Below are 22,008 nucleotides of genomic sequence, written 5' to 3'. Positions count from 1 at the left end.
GAATTTCTTATCAATAACCTCGGTTAGACAAATCAATATTTTTTTTTCAGCTTTTCAAATTGGAAAGACAAGGTATAGCTAAATTATTTAGATAAGCGGTCTGCAACATGGGCTGTGCAAAACAAGCTATTGGAATATGGTAAGAACAATAGTATAATTATTTATAGTTACTTTTAACTCACTCTTTTACATTTTCTACTTTTTGTATAAGTTTTATATATAATTAGATTGATACATTAATATAATTGCCCTACAAATTTAGGGGACACATATCCAAAATTTACTGATAGGGTGTACAAAGTTTAAAGATCAGTGGTTTGGAGGATGAAGAAATAAGATTGGAGAACTTTTGCCAGAAATTCATCATGCCTGAAATCAAATGCCTCTGTTTCCCTTATGAATCTACTTTTCCTCTTGAACTACCTGGTTCTATAAATGATATGATCATTCTCCTAGTTATTAAAACTAGGAACTTAGGAGTCATTCTTTGCCCCCTCTCATGCATCACATCAAATTAGTTGCCACGTTCATCATTTCTGAAACATCTTTCACATCAGCCTCTCCCTTTTTAATTCTACTGCCACTGCACTAATTCATGCTTTAGGTTTTTTTTTTCTTGTTGCTTGTTTGTTTGTTTTTAACGTGGGTTACTGCAGTATTGTAACAGCTTCCTAACTGCCTCCTTTTCTCTTGACCCAATTTAACCTACCCACTTTTTTGTATGTATGCATGTCTTATCCCTACTATTTAGAGTATGAGCAGGCATGGGCATGTCTTTTATCTCTTCTTATTTGGTGCTTTGCATGTGGTAGGCACTCAAATATTTCTAAGTGAATAAAATTAGACTGGGATTTGTTTTTCTGTCTGGAACTGAGTTAGGGTTCAGGCCTTGGGGTTTAGAGCTAACATAATTCTCTCCAATTTATACAATCAAGTAAGGTTAGAGTTAATATGGCACTCTGAAGAAAGCAGTGCTTCCTAAGATCATATTCAGCTATTTATTTATTCTTGTTAGCTACTCTGAAGAATCTCACTTTGTCTGAGAAAAGTATTTCATGAAGAAAATAAGCATTATCATGGATGAAATGACACTTCTCTTTCCCAAAACATGCTCACAGGGAGCATTCTTTCATTCTTTCTCTTTGTCTTGGAAATCAGTGTTGAATTCTGGGCTGTACTTTTTATTCAACTTCCTACGATTACCTGGGTGAATTGTTACAAATCATAGGTTTGCTATGTTTATAGAAATAATCAGATCTGCCCTTCCACCTCCCTTTACCTACCTTCCTCCAGCTACCTTACAGAGATGGAAGAAATGTGATCCTACATCTGACATGGCTTAATATTCTTAGAAGAAAAACTCTTTATAAATTCAGAACAATGTGATAAAGTTGCCTCTTGGGAAGAATGCGGAATGAAAATAAGATCGAACTGGATCATTCCTGTATAATTATGAACTTGCATTTTTACCTTGTTTAAAGATCTTCAGAAATAGTGTATATCAAATAGTCTCCATGAAAAGGACTTATTGAATGAATAGATAGTAACGCCTATAGTCTTTCATATTCATGTTACAAATACACTTGGTGAATTCTGCCCTCCCTCCCTCTACCTACCCAGCCACCAGCTCTAGCATTTCCCTTCGAGTTCCCCATGACAATTCCAATCCACTTTTGTATGGTATTTAGAATATAAACCATGTTCTTTCTATAAATCTCTCCTGTTTTCATTTTAAGCACTAATTCACATATTTAATATACACATCTTTCATTTCATGTTTCAAGCCCAAGTCTTCTTCCTTTTGTTTTTATCAGATCGTTTTAGCACCAGTGAAACTGAGCACTCAATGCTGATGATGACAGCAGTGGCTTCTCCTTGCTTAAGACTGATTATAGCCAACTTCTTTAGGTCTGCATGACAAAGAGGCTGCTGACATCACCATTGATTGCTCTGTTTCTCCCACACCAAAGCAATCTGTTAAATCAGTGCAAAATTGATTTTTGCAACTGAAGCTACAAGGATACAATTGGTTTCTAAGCTGCCACATCAATCAGATGTTTTAAAAAATCGTTAGTGAGGCTGGGCGTGATTCATGGATGTGCCTACCCATGTGATTAGATGATGTGTTCTATCTACATACATTTTTTCCTTGAGGATCATGTAATATGTGCAGAATAAAAAAATGCAGGGAAGTATACCATACTGTGTAGGCTACTTCACGTAGGTTACTTGTTGTGAATCACAGCAATTGTTATAGCAAATTTCTATGCAACACTTGACTGTTGAAGAGAGTATGTTCTTTAGGCCATTTTAAGCTGATAAAATCCCAGAGGCATTTTCTTGACCAGCTTCTAATTTGGTGAATTAAATTTTGCCATAGATCTACTGCTTTTAGTAGTTCCAACTGAGTAAGGTATAATTCTCTGGAGTCATTAGGGCTTCTACAGTTATCTCCATTTCACACATCCTATCGAAGTTTATTATAACAGTTTGCCTGAGCTTTAACTCTGTCAAATGTACTCTACCACAGAATTAGCTTTGTTATAAAGATGTATGGACAAATTTCTACAACTGTTATGTTTGTGAAGAGTTTTTAGGCTGTGGAGAGTACAAATAACTTCATAGTATTGAGAAAGATGGGATTTTGGTTTCTTTCCAGTACTGAGATTTTATGAAACTGTCACACATGTTAGAAATAGGAATTTATTGTTTTGTAGGCATTTTCCATGTGTATACAGAGGGAACTGAAAAGATTTATATGATGGTAAACAAACTAACTAAAACTTCAGACAACTAGAGAAGTTAATTTATTCTAAAATTTGGATCCCCAAATCTTATGAGAGCAAACCTAGCTTATGTGACTGGTTTTGGAAAACAAGAACTAATGAAAGACAAGTACATAAATTGTTTCCTGATTGATATTCCTTCCTACTGGCTTCCTGGTGATTTATTCATGAGTTCTTAATAGCTGAGACCCTTGTATAAGGGTCCAATGCTTCATGTTATTTTAAGATCAGCTATACTTACTGCCACTGTATTCACAAGGAGAGGGAGTGCCTTAGTTCTGCCCCTCTTACCTCCTGTTTATGCACAAGGGAGTGTCTTTTCTCTGATCCACAGACTAAGAATTAATTTTATAAAATTAATGAATTAATTAATAAACTAAGAATTAATTTTATAAAAATGACATATTACCTGCAAGGTATTTTCATATAAGCTATAACTATTCATCTCCATTACAATCCCCATTTCACAGTTGAAAGAAGTAAAGCTTACATATGTTAAGTCACTCATCCAAGGTCACAAATTAATAAAAGGCAGAATTGTTATTGGAGCCCCTCATCCTCTTGGATTGTTAATGATGAGACTGGAAGAATTTAGCTCTACCTGGACCCAAATACAAGCACCCAGGAAGAAACCATCTCCTAAGAGTTGCTCTTTGTTTGTTGCTAATCTGGCGTAAATTCTTCATAACATGAAATCAGTTGCCCAATATTCTTACAGTAATTTGCTTTGGGGATATAAATATCCTGATAACTTGAAATAGTCTCTATAAATGTCACTTTGTAGATTGCACATGGACATGATCTATAACCAGGATTTATCAACCCCCTCTAGTTACCAAACTGATGCCTGGAAATTTATCTCCCCATTTACCAAAGCTACATTCTTAATTATTTTTTTATGTAAGTTTTTAAATATATACGTATTGAGAGACAACTGTGGAAAAGCAGCATGAGAGAGACTTAGAATCTGAAGGTCAGATTTTATGTTCTGGCTCTGTTGCTGTGACCTTGCACAGGCTAGTTACTCTATGGGAAACCAAGCTTAAATTATTGGTTGTAATGACTAACAGAGATGATGTTTGTGAAAGGCTTTGTGAACTGTGAAAGTACTATAAAAAGTTTAGGTAGTAAGCATAATAGCTACATCTGAATATTGCACAAGTGAACAAGTGAACTATGTCAGAGGGTTTGCTTAATGGCCAAATTCTTTGTCTCTTGGCCAGACTTTATTGGTTTGTTGTTATAGCTCCTCCCCAATCCATTTCATGATGATGATGAGAAATAGCCATAGAGTTCTTTTATCAGCTTTATTTGAGAGATAATTATTGGTGAACCAAATGTGGTGAGGTCTTGTCTCTTGTTTTAAAATCAACCCTATATTTTTCACATGTCAGTCTCTCTTAATTTGCTGGTGAATCCTGGGACCATTACTTTTATTTTGGTCAATATAATTTAAGAATTGCCACATATATTTGTAAGTTAAATGTGTGCCTCAATCACTCTTCCTTTTTAAAACAAAATGGAAACTTTTAGTTTAACTAAAGGATGTGTAGTATTTTTATAAATCTCTGAAGAATTTGATCTGAATGTTATTTTCAATGACCATCATCCTAAATCACCAAACCCTTCAGTGTCACTAACCAAGCTATCTGTTTTTAGCCTTAAGATTAATTAGATGTATGGGCTTCCCTGGTGGTGCAGTGGCTAAGAATCCGCCTGCCAATGCAGGGGACATGGGTTCGAGACCTGTCTGGGAAGATCCCACATGCCGTGGAGCAACTAAGCCTGTGTGCCACAACTACTGAGCCTGAGCTCTAGAGCCCGTGAGCCACAACTACTGAGTCTGTGTGCCACAACTACTGAAGCCCACGTGCCTAGAGTCTGTGCTCTGCAACAAGAGAAGCTGCTGCAGTGAGAAGCCCATGCACTGCAACAAAGAGTAGCCCCTGCTCACCACAACTAGAGAAAGCCCACATGCAGTAATGAAGACCCAACACAGCCAAAAATAAATTAAATAATAAATATTTTAAAAAGATAATTAGATGTAGCTTTACATTTAAAATATTGCCTAAGCCAATATAAATCAGAATAATGAAACTCAGTTTTCAAGGTGGATTTTCCTCTTAGGTTGTTGTAGTATAATTAAGGAACAAATACACCATCACCCACTCTTATTTTAGTGGTGTAGAGCTAGTCATTTCCTCAATACTATTATATAGATTATAATCATACTTGCCCTAAAAGATTTATTTCAAGTGTGACAGTTTGGGGGCAATTTAAATTTTCAATATTTATTATTCCTCTCCTTTGCCTCCATGTGAAAAGCCTATGGTTCATTTGCAGCTTTCAGGTGAGACATGATATTTTGTCATTAGTAGTCTGAGACTTCTGTCTGTTTTGTCCATTCTTATAAGCCGGCAGTCAAGTGTCACCAAAAAAAGTTGAGATTCTTTATAAACCTCTATCCCATTTCCAAATGATTACTAGTAAGTATCCTTAAGTCCTAAACTCCAAACTCACTTTCTCTTTCAGTAGTCCTTACACTGACCTTGCCAGGATGTTCGTATAAATGAGTCCTTTTTCTTCTCTTCACCTCAAATCTCTATCTTTTCACTCTCTAGCATTTCCACATTCCTTTCTCGCTATGGAATGTGTCATTCCTTTATTTACATTGCTAACCCCTATATCCATGTCCATAATTTTACTCTTATTCTGCCTTTACAGGAATTTTGCATCACCTATTATCAAGGTCTGTACACAGGACCAACTTTTGGCCCAATAACAAATCAAGTAAGCAAATTTTTCTTCCTCCTTCCTTTATTTTAATATCTTCTGCTGCAATCTTGCCCTAAGGGTCCTTTCCACCATAGAGTGTAGTACTCTCAACTAGTAGTCACATTTGTGAATTTAACTGTTAAAGTACTATGGTGTTAACAATTGATAATTATAAAAAGATCAGTGTTTGGCCTTCTTGTGGAATAATTACATTTCAATTTGGGGATAAAGGACATGCTGAAATCTACCAGCTTTGGAAACCTTTTATTAGTGAATCCTTAAGGATGGAATTTCAACCATTAGTTAAAGCGGTAATTTGGGACATATGCCTTTCCCAATGTCTCGTAAATCACGCCAGATAGGCAAGCGAGCCTATTTTGGCTACTTTAAAATCAGCATTGTTCACCATTCATATTATTCTTGTCACAGTTTGAGTGGGTATTTTCTAGAATTATTTGGTAGATGGTAAATGTCCACATGGTGGAATTTAAAGCAGTGCTGTCTAGTGCTGTTTTTTACAATATTACCTAGAAATATTTTGCAATAGCTCTGGGTATTGGCATGAGCATCTTGTATTAACAATTCTGCAACAGTTCAGAACCCAGTACTTTCAGATGGCTAATGGGTGTGGATAGAAAATTTTGTCCAGATAGTCTAGTGGGTAACATTTGAATAATTATCCATTAAATAATTTCCCATTTTGTTTAAAGCATGTTGCTTCAGTGCTATATTTTGTTGTTTCCTAAGTGCTTGCCTAAAATTCCAAAACCTTATAACTGAGGGCCCAACCTCCTAATATTCAACTTGGAGCAGTTGTAATCAGTATAGCTTTTATTTTGGTTCTTCTAGAAATTCTTATTGAACTTAGCATGTGAATACTTTTCTAAATAGGTGACTTGTCTTCCCCTTCTGTCCAGCTCAGCTCCTGCTCTTTGAGGCTGGAGCTTATGTAAAATTCCAATTTTCATAAAAAAGTTAATCAAGGGGGCTCCCCTGGTGGCGCGGTGGTTGGGGGTCCGCCTGCCAGTGCAGGGGACGGGGGTTCGTGCCCTGGTCTGGGAGGACCCCGCATGCCGCGGAGCGGCTGGGCCCGTGGGCCATGGCCGCTGGGCTTACGCGTCCAGAGCCTGTGCTCCGCGGCGGAAGGTGGGGGGTGGGGGGCCGCAGGGGTGAGAGGCCCGCGTACCGCAAAAAAAAAAAAAAGTTAATCGAGGTTATTCATTAACACTTCTTCTAGACAGTGCTGTGACGTCTATAATCTCTACTATTATGAGACACAGCTTTCTTTTTTTTTAAAATTTATTACTATTATTTTTTTAACATCTTTATTGGAGTATAATTGCTTTACAATGGTGTGTTAGTTTCTGCTTTATAACAAAGTGAATCAGCTATACATATACATATATCCTCATATCTCCTCCCTCTTGTATCTCCCTCCCACCCTCCCTATCCCACCCCTCTAGGTGGTCACAAAGCACCGAGCTGATCTCCCTGTGCTCTGCAGCTGCTTCCCACTAGCTATCTATTTTACATTTCGTAGTGTATATATGTCAATGCTACTCTCTTACTTCATCCCAGATTTCCCTTCCCCCTCCCCGTGAGACACAGCTTTCTATTTGTGGCCTTTAAACTAGGCTATTCTTTCCTCTTTATTTGCAAACCTTTAAGTAAATACTTAACAGGGAATGACTAGAGTTTAAAATAAATTCACAATACTTGCTTTGGAATATTTTTAATATTTGACAGATTTGATGATATGTAACTTTTGGAGGAGAACATCCCTGGAATTCTGTCCAATGGAGCTTTAATATTTTTAAATAAGCTCATGATAACATTAAGATAGTTTTCTATTACGTCAAACAGTTATAGACTCTTCATCCACAGGCACCACTTGATCTTTCTTTGTCTTCTTTCATCATTCCAAGCAATAGCTTCATCTTCTGATTCATCAGCTGCAGGGGCACCTTCATTTACTATTTGGTTAAGTTTCCATTCTTCTGCGACCTCCTGTTTAAAGGCATTGATTTTATCTGTAGATAGCATGTTTCTTCCACTATGGCTTGCTGCCAATCTGAAATATTTTGTTCATTTTACCTACTTTCCTGTTCTGAATGAGGATGCAAGGGAAGGGGTGGAGGGGAGCTGTAGGGATCCATTGCTGGCCTATCCTTTGTTTTATCAGTTTCCAGTTGAATGGCTTAATAAGAATAGCATAATTCCATCCCACTCGTCTATTTAATGTCCTGGGAAATGTGACTGGGTGATTAGTTGACTTGTATTTCAAACAATCACCCAGTATTTCCCAACCCCCTCTGAGACTATTGTACTGGATCTCTTGAAATCTTTTGTAGTGCCTAATCACTGGGTAGTAACAGTCATTCCACTGTCCACAATTTGAGAGTGACTTTTGGTGAAAGCAATCTTTCACTTTTGCTCTGCCTCTTCTTATTTTGGTCATAGTAATCAAGACCTCCAGGAATGAGCCTTCACCATACTAATTTTATTTTCTCTCTTTTGGGATTGTAAAATCATCTTAAAAGGAATAAAATGGCAACCATTTCTTGATGAGGAGCCACTTGTATTTAACTGAAGGTTGTGATGGTTGCAGATATGCAGGGAAATACGAGCTGCTAATTTAAATGATTAGTTACCCCTGAACCAGATTGTTGCATGCAACCTCCCTCCATTAGGCTTCTCTGTAAATCTTAGAGAGGAACATGTGATTGGAGAAGCGGACCTACATATCAACCTTTCAACCCTTGATCTACATGGCTTGGAGACCACCCAGGTAAGGCTTTGAGATCTACTAGTAGATCATTATCTAATTGTTGGGGACAGTTGACCTAGGCTGATAGGACTATAAGATGTTATATTTTGAGAGGATTGTTATTATTATTAATGACTAAGAATCCCACTAATAAAGAAAAAGCAGACAGAAAAAGCCATAGGGGAATAAGAAAGGGCATACTGACTCATTCTGTTCTACCCAAGCTGCTGTTCTTCTCCATAAGGGATTGTGGCTGATGATGCAAAGTGGATGGTATAACATCCCCCTGTAAATGATGACTAAGATAATATCTCCAGAAACCCTTATCATTCTCTTCATAATGAGGGATTCATTCAAAACTTATCCTGAAAAAAAATATTTTAAAGTATTTTAAAAGATCATCTCTATTGTCTTTTCTAAAATTAGTTATCATTTCAACCAAATGATTTTGCCTAGATTAAGTATCAGCAAACGAGTCATGAAACTCCTGAGTGGTAAACCATCAAAGCTTGAAATTACAGATAATAAAATGGATTAAAATGATAAGAGGGGAAGCCACAACAGCGAGAGGCCCGCGTACAGCAAAAAAAATAAAATAAAAAAAAAATGATAGGAGGATTTCAAGAGTTGAAAAAAAAACTTAAAAAGAGATAGAAGAGATTATTGCAGAAAAAGTAAAGATGAATAATGAGAATTCCAAAAACAAAGAAGAGAATGATGGTCAGTAGGGAAATAGAGATAGACAGTTATTGCCAGGAGAGTTAGAGATTTCTAAAAAAAAAAAAAAATATATATATATATATATATGTATATATATATAGTTTACCAAGAATAGAGGGAAGGAAATAAAATATTGATGCTTCCTCCCTATTTACCCCTCCTCCCCAAATAATTTTTTTTCTGGAAGAAAGGAGGAGGAAAATTATTATTCAAGAAGAGAATAAAAAGGAAATGAAGCATCTCAAAGCTGTCAGAATTCAAGGACTACAGACCAGGTTGCAAAGAAACTTTTCAATCATTGCTTTGAATGAGGAGATGTTAAATTTGAAAATCGAGCAGGGAGAGGGAGATATGAAAACTAAAAGAAGGAGAATGGGGTGGGCAGAAAGCAATGGTAGCTGGCATATTATGGGGTAACACCATTAGAGAGGAGAGTGAGCAGGGGAAGAAGAATTAACAGCTTCAAAGTTATCGTTAGAAAGTTATTAGATTTTTAAGACACCTGAAATCTTTGGGCTCAACTCAAAACTTTATACTGCTAAAAACTTGATCAAAATTAAGTACCTCTGAAGTTTTGAGCTCCTAGTTTGGGCTCACAAGAAAAATAAACTCTTAATTGGAATCTTATTTAACAGCAATCTACCCACCCCTACAGTATTCACTTAGCAGAGCAGAGCAGGCACTGAATATGGATTGAATAGCTCAGGTTTTCTAATGATTCAACCCACTGTTAATGAAAATGCATCCCTTTATATGACTGCCTTAAGTGATGAATAATGAACCGCTTTGTTTACCTCTCTCTATACCTTCATATCTGGTTACTGTAAACTGTGCTTTTAGGTACATTCAGAAGTAAGGGATTCTGGTTTGTGGACTGCTTTATCCTTAGGTCCTTTTGTTATTGCTGTTCCACAACTATGAGCTATTTGATTTTCTTTTTTTCCTGCAGCTCTAGAAGGTAGACTTCATTTGTAATTTGAGAAGACAAAGCTAGAGGGGCAAAAATGGCAGTGTAAGGATTCAGTTTGGAGCCTGCGATTTCCTTTGAGAATTGACACTCTTGTCAACAAGTATTTATTGAACACATAATGCAGATTGGACTTTTTAAAATGTGTGTAATTAAGACGTGGAACACTTTCTTTTTTTGCCAGCTGGTAGAGTTTGAAGTAGCAGGAACAGTGCAGTTAAGTGATTTTCTTCTATTACTCTGTAAGTAGAGGAAAAGAGGTAGGAGTTGGGGGTTGTCAATGAACCAGGCATTCCTATTTTCAATCTAGTATTTCCTCTGGTGGCTCTCTGCTTCTCACTTCAGTCTACTCTAATTCAGCCAAGGACTATACTCATAGAAACAATAAGTAAAATCTAGAAATCAATTAAACATTATATCTAACCCCCCAAATGACTATTCCTTTTAAGACCACAGCAGTCTGCCAGATTGGATATCCAGAGCCTCCAACTAAAAAGAAAGCTTGAATCTCATCCATTACCCAAATAGAGAAACTCTTGGAATGCTGTTTGTGTATGCACTGAACTTATTGGGATAAAAGTTTGAGACAGGCAATTTGTATGATTTGTAAAGTATTTGTCATATCAGAGCTTACACCAGATTTCTAATTTTGATTGCAAATCTAAGAGAGTTTACCTATTGTGGAAATATTTCTTCAAGGGAGACAATAATATTTGCCTTCATGGCCATAATCTTCCCAAGGAATGTTGAACAGGTTATTAATTTTAAAGAATATTTGGATTTCAATCAGTGCGTGCATCAGTAAATGATTCCACATAGCCTGTGTTAGTATATACCGTTCAGAGGAGAAAAACATTACTCATGTGTGCATTAGCATTTTCACTTTTACTGCAGCAATACATCATGCCTTTTTCAGGATGCTGAGAAGTGTTGCTGCAAAATGCACTCCAGATCTCAGGTAAAAGTCCATGACTAGCTTTTAAAAAGCTGCTCATTTAAATACAAATATCAGCTGAAAGGCAAGGGAAATATGCTTCATCATCTTTGCCTATTTGTTCACCCTCTCCCAAGAGAATTAATACCTTCTGCTTCTTCTGTGTGATTATTAATTGCAATTTCTGATGCAGTGCTTGGTCAGTAATTAGGCAGATGGGCAGGAAGGGTTCTAGCACCACTAGTTGACTCCAATGACTCAGAAAAAACAAGTGGCATTGGTTACAGCAGCTGCAAAGAATGATCATTTAGTCTCTGACAATGTGGACTGTAAATGAATATGTAGGTAAGAGTATGAGGGAGAAAAGAGACCTAGAGATAGAAATGGAGATGGAGAGCTAATAGTGATTCATGGCAAGTATAAAAACAGAAGTAATTTTAAACGCAATGGATGACAGACTATAAAATAAGCCCACTTAACTCAATACTAAGGAGAAATTGTGCTTAATGCTACCAAGTATTTTTCCTTAAAAAACCCTGTTTGGATGATTTGTATGACTTTTCATTTTAGAATTTCTATGATAGGTGTTATATAAAACAGAGCTTAAGCTAGAAAAATCTGAGGTGAGGTAATAAAAAATAAAAATTAAAGAACAACTTTCCCATCCACCATTTGAGTTAATAACCAACAGGGAGAAAATGGATTTTCTTGACTTGAAATAAACAAAAAGAGCTTTCAGAATTGTGTTTATGGGAAATAATTAAGCAAACTTTGAACTTTAGTGCTTTCAACTGAGCATATGAGCAGTTCTCAAATGGGTTTGGATTTATCCATGGTATTAACGTTTTAAAATGCCATCCCTAGCATATATGTAAGTAAGTCACAGAGTGTAGCCGAGTGATTTGATTAGTGTAGCGGTGAATGGGTCTCTGCAAGGGCTGTACAGAGGCCTGACTAGGCACGTCCCCATTTGGCCTCTCCTTGCAATGCACAGGCACTAATTGGGTATTGCCAGGAATGTGGGATTGAAAGGAGCACTGAACCCAGAGTATCCATTTGCCCCTAAGTGCTAACCAACATGATCCTTTTACTGGTTTACTTATTCTTTCAGTTTATTAAGAAAAAGAAAAAGCCAAATGCAGAGGACTCTTGAGCATATCCATAATTAATAACATAGGTGTCTTTGTCCAGGCACTTAACCACTTGCCAAACAGGGAGAATCACAATGTTAAGGAGGGAAAGGAAGGAGAAGATGCCCCAGGCAATATTTGATAAACTATAGAGGTTCTTTACTTTCACTGATTGTAAGTGATAGGTAATAAGGTTTTTTTTTCTTTTCTTTTTTTTTTTTAACATCTTTGTTGTTGTTGTTGTGGAGCACAGGCTCTGGACGCGCAGGCTCAGCGGCCACGGCTCATGCGCCTAGCCGCTCCGCGGCATGTGGGATCTTCCCGGACCGGGGCACGAACCCATGTCCCCTGCATCGGCAGGCGGACTCTCAACCACTGTGCCACCAGGGAAGCCCTAACATCTTTATTGGAGTATAATTGCTTTACAATGGTGTGTTAGTTTCTGCTTTATAACAAAGTGAATCAGTTATACATATACATATGTTCCATATCTCTTCCCTCTTGTGTCTCCCTCCCTCCCACCCTCCCTATCCCACCCCGCTAGGTGGTAATAAGGTTTGATAGGTAAGAATAAAAGGAGAGAAAAAGGAAACTATGTGCCTGCTATCAATCTGCAAAGAAGCTCAAGAGATTCTGGTTGGCCTCTGCAGGATGATTTAAGGAGTACTAGAGAAGGCCGAAATCTCTCAAAAGTCTTCCATAGTGCCTGAAACTATTGCACTTTGGGGTTAAGAAGATGTGGAAGGCTCTTATCACAGTCCTAACTTGCTACCTCAAAGCAGAAACTCATTAGGCTTTTATCATCTATTATCTTAATATGGGTTATTTTCTCAGATCAGTTTCAATTACCTAGCAAATGCTTGAGAGAAAAGAACACAATAATAGGTGAGGGTTGCTAGTGAGAAACAGGAGGAGAAATAGCCAGAGCATAAGTGGCTACTCCAGCCAAACAGGTTTGGGTGGGGAACCTAGACAGTCTAGGTGATAATATAAAGACAATGGAGGCCTAGGCATCGTATAGGCAGGGGCTAGAAGAGGTAGAGAAAGAAGACATAAGCACAAGGCCAAAAAAGCTTCTCTCTCTCTTTTATAGCTTAGCTGAGCATACTAGCCAGTCTAATATACTGTCTTCTCTCTATGGCATCTATTTTTTTCAGCCTTTGTTAAGCAGATGATGGTCATGGTAGTGAAAGAAGACGCTTAGTAACCACAGGCCATCTCCTCACCTTTCTGGTCCTTTACTTTTAAGGTTGACAGAGAGCGAGGAAAAGTATAAAACCAGCCTGACTCACAAGAGGCTAGGACATTGTTATTCCTTGTGGGCAGAGTATAAAGCTGAGGAGAAAAGTCTTGAGAAAGCGTAGAGTATAATATCAATTAATTGGAAACAATTTTGTCAAAATTTGTGGGTTGGTTAACAGACTTCTTTGTGAAAAGCCACCTGTAAGGGAATAATCAGCTTGCAGAAATTCCATAGTATTAATATTGCCTTCACGTGGAATCTGGCTGTAAAGAAGAGTGACATTGATAAAGAGCTAGAAGTTGTATACCATGAGTAATTCATTAGTGTTTTTTAACCCCTACACACTCTCATTTGCAGACTGGAATTAATAAGAAAAAAAATAAACACATTGCCTTTGTGTAGTTCTGAATAGAGGATTGGAAAAGACAAAGGCATTCCTGTTGTTTTGTTAAAATGCAGGTAATCATCCTCTAAGCTGGATATCTTTTATTACTATAAAATGAGTCTTTAGTTAATTTGCTTTTTGGAAGTAACATTCTATTTGGTTTAAGACTTGGAAAAACTGGAGGGACTCTCCTGAAAATAATCAGCAAGACTGAGACTCAGCCCTAACACAATTAAGGCTACTCTGTCCAAAGAAGACAATAATAAGGGATAATGTAGTTGCTGTATACAAGAAAATGTAGGGGGGTTATGTAGAGGAAAGAGAGACGCTGACCACTTGTCTTCTATAACTATGAAATAGTTTGCAGAGGGAAAAAACAACTAATTTTAAAGCAGAACAGATCTGGGTTGACCCAAAAATGCTTTTGAGCATTAAGTCAAAAAAATTCATGGGAATGAAAACTATGTGAGAAAGGTTGGGGAGTCTCTGAGTTCTTGAGGGGTAATAATCATGAAGACACAGGAATTTGCTATAATATTCTTTACAGCTTTTATTATATATATATATATATATATATATATATATATGCCACACCATGCGGCATGCGGGATCTTAATTCCCCGACCAGGGATGAAACCTGTGCCCCCTGCAATGGAAGAGCGGAATCTTAACCACTGGACCACCAGGGAAGTCCCTGTTACAAAAATATTTTAAAATAATAAAAACAGAATAATGATACCATTGTAGGAGATTATTTTCTTTTTAAAAATGTTCTGTATTTTCTGATAATCCTACAATGAACACTATCTTTTTTATAATTAGATAAAAAGTGATTAAAGAGTGTTTATGTTGAGAAAAAATACCTCTATTTTCTATAGATTGGAAATTTTTATATTTCCTTACCAAAACATCTTTGACATTTTTCTCTAGTTTTCATTTGTCTGCCCTCTTCATTTTGTTAAGATTTAAAAAAAAATATTCAATAACTTTTTAAGTGCCAATGTACTGTATGAAATGCATGGATACAAATATGACCAAAGCACAGCCTCTACCTTCACATTACTTGCAGTCTTATGGGGGATACAGAGAAGTCAATGAAATAAATGGGATAATTATCACAGCAGAGTTGTGAATAGTCGGTAATGGAAACCTAGAGGAGTGAAGTCTTGGAGGGATACTTAATATAAAATCTGCAAGAGTCAAACTGAGTGAGATAAGTAGGAAATGTCCTAAGAAAAAAGAAAGAAAGGGGAGCATTTTAGGCACAGGAGCACTATTTGCAAAAGCAGAGTGTAGGGAATGTCTAGAGAAAGGGCTGACCATGTCTAGAGAATGGTGAGAAGTTCAGTGAAGAAGGAGGAGTCAAGGTTGACATCTAGCTTTCTGGGTTAGGAAAACATTTGGTTGGCAAGTCCATTTACTGAGAATAGAAACAAAGGGGGAGGAGCTGTTCCAATATTTTTGGGCTGGAGATGGGTGTTGATAAATTCAGTTTTGGTTATGTTGAATTGGAGTAGCCTGAAAGACGTTCAAGTGGAGAAATCTAATACTTTAGAGGGGAAGTCTGGATTGAGGATGAAGTTTGTGATATATTAACATACAGTAATAAGATCACATGGAGAAGAGAGTGTAAAATGAGAAAAGTTAACGGCTAAGGGTAGGACATTAAAAAAGACCAATGTTTAAGGGACTTTTGAAGGAAGTAGAGTTCCCACCAAAAAAGACTATGAAGCAGTAGCTAGGAGGAAAAGCAAGATAGTGTCTTTTTTTTTTTAAACACATTTATTGGAGTATAATTGCTTTATAATGGTGTGTTAGTTTCTGATTTATATCAAAGTGAATCAGTTATACATATACATATGTCCCCATATCTCTTCCCTCTTGCATCTCCCTCCCACCCACCCTCCCTAACTCACCCCTCCAGGTGATCACAAAGCACCGAGCTGATTTCACTGTGCTATGTGGTTGCTCCCCACTAGCTATCTATTTTATGTCTGGTAGTGTATATATGTCCATTTCACTCTCTCACTTTGTCACAGCTTATACTTCTCCCTCCCCATATCCTCAAGTCCATTCTCTAGTAAGTCTGTGTCTTTATTCCCGTCTTGCCACGAGGTTCTTCATGACCTTTTTTCTTAGATTCCATATATATGTGTTAGCATACAGTATTTGTTTTTCTCTTTCTGACTTACTTCACTCTGTATGACAGACTCTAGGTCCATCCACCTCACTACAAATAACTCAATTTCATTTCTTTTTATGGCTGAGTAATATTCCAGTGTATATATGTGCCACATCATCTTTATCCATTCATCTGTCGATGGACACTTAGGTTGCTTCCATGTCCTGGCTATTGTAAATAGAGCTGCAATGAACACTGTGGTACATGATTCCTTTTGAATTATGTTTTTCTCAGGGTATATGCCCAGTGGTGGAATTGCTGTGTCATATTGTAGTTCTAGTTTTAGTTTTTTAAGGAACCTCCATACTGTTCTCCAGAGTGGCTGTATCAATTTACATTCCCACCAGCAGTGCAAGAGTGTTCCCTTTTCTCCACACCCTCTCCAACATTTATTGTTTGTAGATTTTTTGATGATGGCCATTCTGTACCGGTGTGAGATGATATCTCATTGTAGTTTTGATTTGCATTTCTCTAATGATTAAGGATGTTGAGCATTCTTTCATGTGTTTGTTGGCAATCTGTGTGTCTTGTTTGAAGAAATGTCTATTTAGGTCTTCTGCCCATTTTTGGATTGGGTTGTTTGTTTTTTTGATTTTGAGTTGCATGAGCTTCTTGTAAATTTTGGAGATTACTCCTTTGTCAGTTGCTTCATTTTCAAATATTTTCTCCCATTCTGAGGGTTGTCTTTTGGTCTTATTTATGGTATCCTTTTTTGTGCAAAAGCTTTGAAGTTTCATTAGGTCCCATTTGTTTATTTTTGTTTTTATTTCCATTTCTCTAGGAGGTGGGTCAAAAAGGATCTTGCTGTGGTTTATGTCAGAGAGTGTTCTTCCTATGTTTTCCTCTAAGAGTTTGATAGTGTCTTGCCTTACATTTAGATCTTTAATCCATTTTGAGTTTACTTTTGTGTATGGTATTAGGGAGTGTTCTAATTTCATTCTTTTACGTGTAGCTGTCCAGTTTTCCCAGCACCACTTATTGAAGAGGCTGTCTTTTCTCCACTGTATATTCTTGCCTCCTTTATCAAAAATAGGTTGACCATATGTGTGTGGGTTTATCTCTGGGCTTTCTATCCTGTTCCATTGATCTATATTTCCGTTTTTGTGCCAGTACCATACTGTCTTGATGACTGTAGCTTTGTAGTGTAGTCTGAAGTCAGGGAGCCTGATTCCTCCAGCTCCATTTTTCTTTCTCAAGATTGCTTTGGTTATTTGGGGTCTTTTGTGTTTCCATACAAAACTACAGGCCAATGTCACTGATGAGCATAGATGCTAAAATCCTCAACAAAATACTAGCAAACAGAATCCAACAGCACACTAAAAGGATCATACATCATGATCAAGTGGGGTTTATCCCAGGAATGCAAGGATTCTTCAGTATATGCAAATCAATCAATGTGATACATCATATTAACAAATTGAAGGAGAAAAACCATATGATCATCTCAATAGATGCACAGAAAGCTTTCGACAAAATTCAACACCCATTTGTGATAAAAGCCCTCCAGGAAGTAGGCATAGAGGAAACTTTCCTCAACATAATAAAGGCCATATATGACAAACCCACAGCCAACATCATCCTCAATGGTGAAAAACTGAAGCCATTTCCACTAAGATCAGGAACAAGACAAGGTTGCCCACTCTCACCACTCTTATTCATCATAGTTTTGGAAGCTGTAGCCACAGCAGTCAGAGAAGAAAAATAAATAAAAGGAATCCAAATCGGAAAAGAATAAGTAAAGCTGTCACTGTTTGCAGATGACAGGATGCTATATATAGAGAATCCTAAAGATGCTACCAGAAAACTACTAGAGCTAATCAATGAATTTGGTAAAGTAGCAGGATACAAAATTAATGCACAGAAATCTCTAGCATTCCTATACACTAATGATGAAAAATCTGAAAGTGAAATTAAGAAAACACTCCCATTTACCACGGAAACAAAAAGAATAAAATATCTAGGAATAAACCTACCTAAGGAGACAAAAGACCTGTATGCAGATAATTATAAGACACTGATGAAAGAAATTAAAGATGGTACAAATAGATGGAGAGATATACCATGTTCTTGGATTGGAAGACTCAACGTTGTTAAAATGACTGTACTACCCAAACATTCTACAGATTCAGTACAATCCCTGTCAAACTACCATGGGCATTTTTCACAGAACTAGAACAAGATAGTGTCATAGAAACCAAAAGGCAAATAGGCATTTTGGTAAGAGAGAGAGGTCAATATAACCATTGGATTTAGCAATAAATTGGTCATTGTAGACTGTGGAAATTCCAATGGATCAGAGGAGTGGAAACAATATTATAGTAAGTGGCAGAGTAAATAAGAGGTGTGGACATTGAACCAGTGAGTGTAGACAACTCTTTAAAGAAACTTGGCTCTTATGCAGAAGGAGTAATATTTCAGTAACTAGAAGGGGACATCAGATTAAAAGGAGTCATGTTTGTTTGCTTGTTTGTTTTTTTGAAATAGAGACTTAAGCATGTTTCAGTGCTGTTGGGAACTAGCAGGGAGGTAAAGATTAAAGATACAGGAGAGAAAAAGAGTGAGTTTTGGATGGGGTCTTGATAGAGTGGCAACCCTGAGATATCAGGAAGCAGTAAGATTAAGAACATATGTTATGTGGCAGAAGTGGATCATCTGGAGAGACTGAGAGCTGAGCAGGTATGTCTATAGGTGGCATGGCAGAAAATTTGAGGGTTTCTCATATGATGGTTTTTAATTTCTCTACAAGCAGGAGGTGAGATTGTCTAAAGAGACTACGGGGCAGAGGGGTGGTGGTGGTAGGAGAGATGAGAAGATTTGAAATAGCTGTTAAAAGAGAGGGAGATAGGAGGATAACTGGGTGGCATTGAAAGCAAGTCAAGATTAGAGACAAAGAATTTGCATTAGACCAATTTGTAATTTTATCCAACAACACTCATGAGTTCAATACAGTAGGGCTAGAGACGTGGACATTTGGGTTGATATATATTTTGGAATTTACTGTGTGGATGCTACATAAAGACAGTGAGTATGAAAGGTGAGGACATTGGCATACTGAAGTGATAGATAATGGGATCTAGGCTGGATAGGGCAGGTAACATAAGGATGGTCTCTTGATTAGTCTGCTTTTCCCCTGATTGTGTTTCCAAGGGATATGTAGTCCAAGAAAGCAGGTAGACAGTGGAATTACAGTTTCTGGGTTCTTAACTATGTCAAAACATTAGTAATCTTTATTGCCTAGCAGGGCTACTCGATATGTTGTATAGCCTTATCAGAAGAGCAAAGATAAAAATTGAGTCTTGGAAGGCAATAAGTGTTAAATATAAAACACCAATCCTTGTAACTAAGATTTTAGTGGAGAGTCTTGGCAGAGGGAAGTGCTCAATGTATAGTGATTTGGGATAACAGGGTAAGTAGTACAGTGAAAGCATGGGATTTGGATTTAGTGAGATTCTGGAGGCACAATGCAAAATGCTGGTGGTAGCTTTGTATGTCACTCTAGCTGTGGCTTGGGCAGGTGTGTCCAATTGACCTAAAGGCATAAGAACAGTGGGAAAGGAAGAATTTGATAGGAGTTGGTGATTGACGTGATAAAATGGGTAAGATGATGAATTGTAGATGGAAGAATGTTATGAGAGAGAGAGAGAGAGAGAGAGAGAGAGAGAGAGAGAGAGAGAGAGAGGGTGGGAGACAGGAAAGGGACATTTATGAGGAAAATATGATGAGTTCTGTTTTGGACTTGAAGAATCTATAGTAATGATTATTAGCCATGTAAACATTTTTAGTAAGATGTGTGAGACTGGCTATTGCCCAAAGATCTAGATTTAGCTGTCATCAACACAGATGTGATAGAATCCATGAAAATGAACGAAATTTCTAAGGTAAAGAGTGAAAAAATGGCAGGGACATTAAAAACTAAGTCCACAGAAACATGTAGAAGTAAGAATAACCAGTGAAGTAAATAAAGAATAAATATGTGGGGAGAAAGGAAAAGAATCAGGATAGATACTGTTATGGAGGTCAGAGGAAGAAAGAGCTTCAAGATAGAGGTGATGGGTAACAATGTGCTGTGAAGAGAGAATGTGGATTTTATTTTTATTAATTAATTAATTTATTTATTTTTGGCTGTGTTGGGTCTTCGTTGCTGTGCATGGGCTTTCTCTAGTTGCAGCCAACAGGGGTTACTTTTCGTTGTGGTGCACAGGCTTCTCATTGCGGTGGCTTCTCTTGTTGTGGAGCACGGGCTCTAGGCACATGGGCTTCAGTAGTTGTGGCACGTGAGCTCAGTAGTTGTGGCTCACAGGCTTAGCTGCTCCGTGGCAAGTGGGATCTTCCTGGACCAGGGCTTGAACCCATGTCCTCTGCAATGGCAGGCAGATTCTTAAGCACTGTGCCACAAGGGAAGTCCCAGAATGTGGATTTTTTAAGAAAGAGGTTAGTGGTGAACTCTGAGAAAGCAGTTGTCCTAGTGGGGTGGGGCAAAGTAAAAATTGAAGTACTATGTATAGGGAGGTTACATAGAAAAAGGAGAACGTTTATGTACACCATTTGAAAAGTTTGACCATGAAAGAAAAAAAAAAAAACGGTAGTAGCTAGAGAGAGCAATAGGATATCATAAGAGTTGTTTTCAAGGTTGAGTATACCTATGCTTCCAAAAAGTTGTTAAATATTAAAATATTTAATTATTACATGCATGTTCTGGTTATAAAATCTTCTAGTTATTCTTCAGATCCATCAAGCTGTCATCCAATGTACAGAGCCAATAAAGACCTTTAGTTGATTGCACATTGGTGCTAAAATATTAATGCTACAGTCATGTCAGCTCATGTTTAATCATGTATAATATACCCTGACAATGTTTTCCTTTAATTTGATCTTTGGAATAGAGTCTCAAGAGTTTATGTGTCGGTATAAATGATTAGATTATAAACACAGGCTAAATTTGGAGGCTTGAAATATTAATGGCATTTAATGCTTAGAAATAACAGTTCTAAGGTTTAATCCTTAGGATTCATTTTTCTGTTCTTTATTTCTAAATCCAGGAAAGAAAACTCTGAATCCATTTTTATAAACATAATTTATTTAGAAATAGTTCAACTCTGTAAAAATATTTTGGAACTGAGTAGAGAAACTGTATTATTTTGTTTTATTGTTCAGTCAAAATAGAAGAATAGTGGAGAAAGGAATGAGTAGCCACTCTATTGGAAATTAGTTTCTGTTTTTGTGCCTCATTCTTCATTATGTTCTCCCTTTACCAGAGTGGTGAGAGATGGAAAAGACACAGCCTTTGGGCTCAGATTTCAATTCCAGTGTGAACTATGCCACTAATTAGCCGTGGGCACTTAACCTCTCTGAACTTTAGTTTTCTTACCTGCAAAATGGGGATATTATCTACTTTAGGATTTTGAGGATTTAAATTGTGTAAAGCATCTAGCTGATTGTCTAGCCTAGATTTTTTTCGTTTCTTCTTGCATTTTCTCCTTCATATCAGCTACAAGGCTTATAGCCAACTATTAATTCAATCCAGGGTCATTAACAGTCATGAATTTGGTGGCCTTGGTAATGGATTCTAACAAATGTGAAGAAATGTTTTCAAAAAGTAATGCTGATGAATGAGGAAAAAGACAATGTCATATAGAAGTCATATCTACCTCTAATGGGGTGAACTCTTTTTTTTTTTTGAATCACATTGTGTTATTGGAGAGAGTTGAAAAGGAGGGAGATAGGGACACATTAGTTTGATGGAGAAAAATGTTCTATCACCCATCCATTCCTTAAAATAAAGATCTGCTCTTGTAGCAATACACTTTGTAATCCTCATCATCACTAAATACTCCTATAAAAAGGATACAACCATTTTTCAACCTAGTTATTTGGGGATATTTAAGTAAAAATAGAAATGGTGCAAATATACAGAATCTTTTAAAAAATATTTGAATGAAATACTTCAAGAGTAATTGATGATAGCACATCTCCAATTCAATGTCAGCTGCTGCCTCTAATCATTTTTAGAAGTACGTATAGTATAAGTTATAAATAAATAAAATAAAATTTCAATGTCAGACTCCAGCTGTCCTCTGTCCCACATAAATCTAAGTGCTTAAAACTGCAAATTAACTTTA

At 37.0% G+C, this 22,008-nt stretch overlaps 1 protein-coding gene across 2 annotated transcripts in view; it reads left to right on the top strand.

The window, feature by feature from the left end:
* RPS6KA6 (ribosomal protein S6 kinase A6) overlaps nt 1-22,008 on the top strand; it is a 227,927-nt gene that overhangs the window by 2,768 nt on the left and 203,151 nt on the right. Inside the window, exon 1 of one of the 2 annotated variants that reach the window (XM_029240501.1) lies at nt 5,533-5,576. The exons of the other annotated variant lie outside the window; for it this stretch is intronic. The gene's annotated coding sequence lies outside the window, so the exon portion shown is untranslated. Of the gene's footprint in view, nt 1-5,532; nt 5,577-22,008 lie in introns of those variants that run through there. 2 annotated transcript variants of the gene reach the window in all.

The sequence above is a fragment of the Monodon monoceros genome, unplaced genomic scaffold, assembly GCF_005190385.1.
Source record: "Monodon monoceros isolate NGI ecotype Baffin Bay Population unplaced genomic scaffold, NGI_Narwhal_1 Super_Scaffold_22, whole genome shotgun sequence".
NCBI lineage: Eukaryota > Metazoa > Chordata > Mammalia > Artiodactyla > Monodontidae > Monodon > Monodon monoceros.
This window is presented reverse-complemented; position numbering and strand designations above follow the sequence as displayed.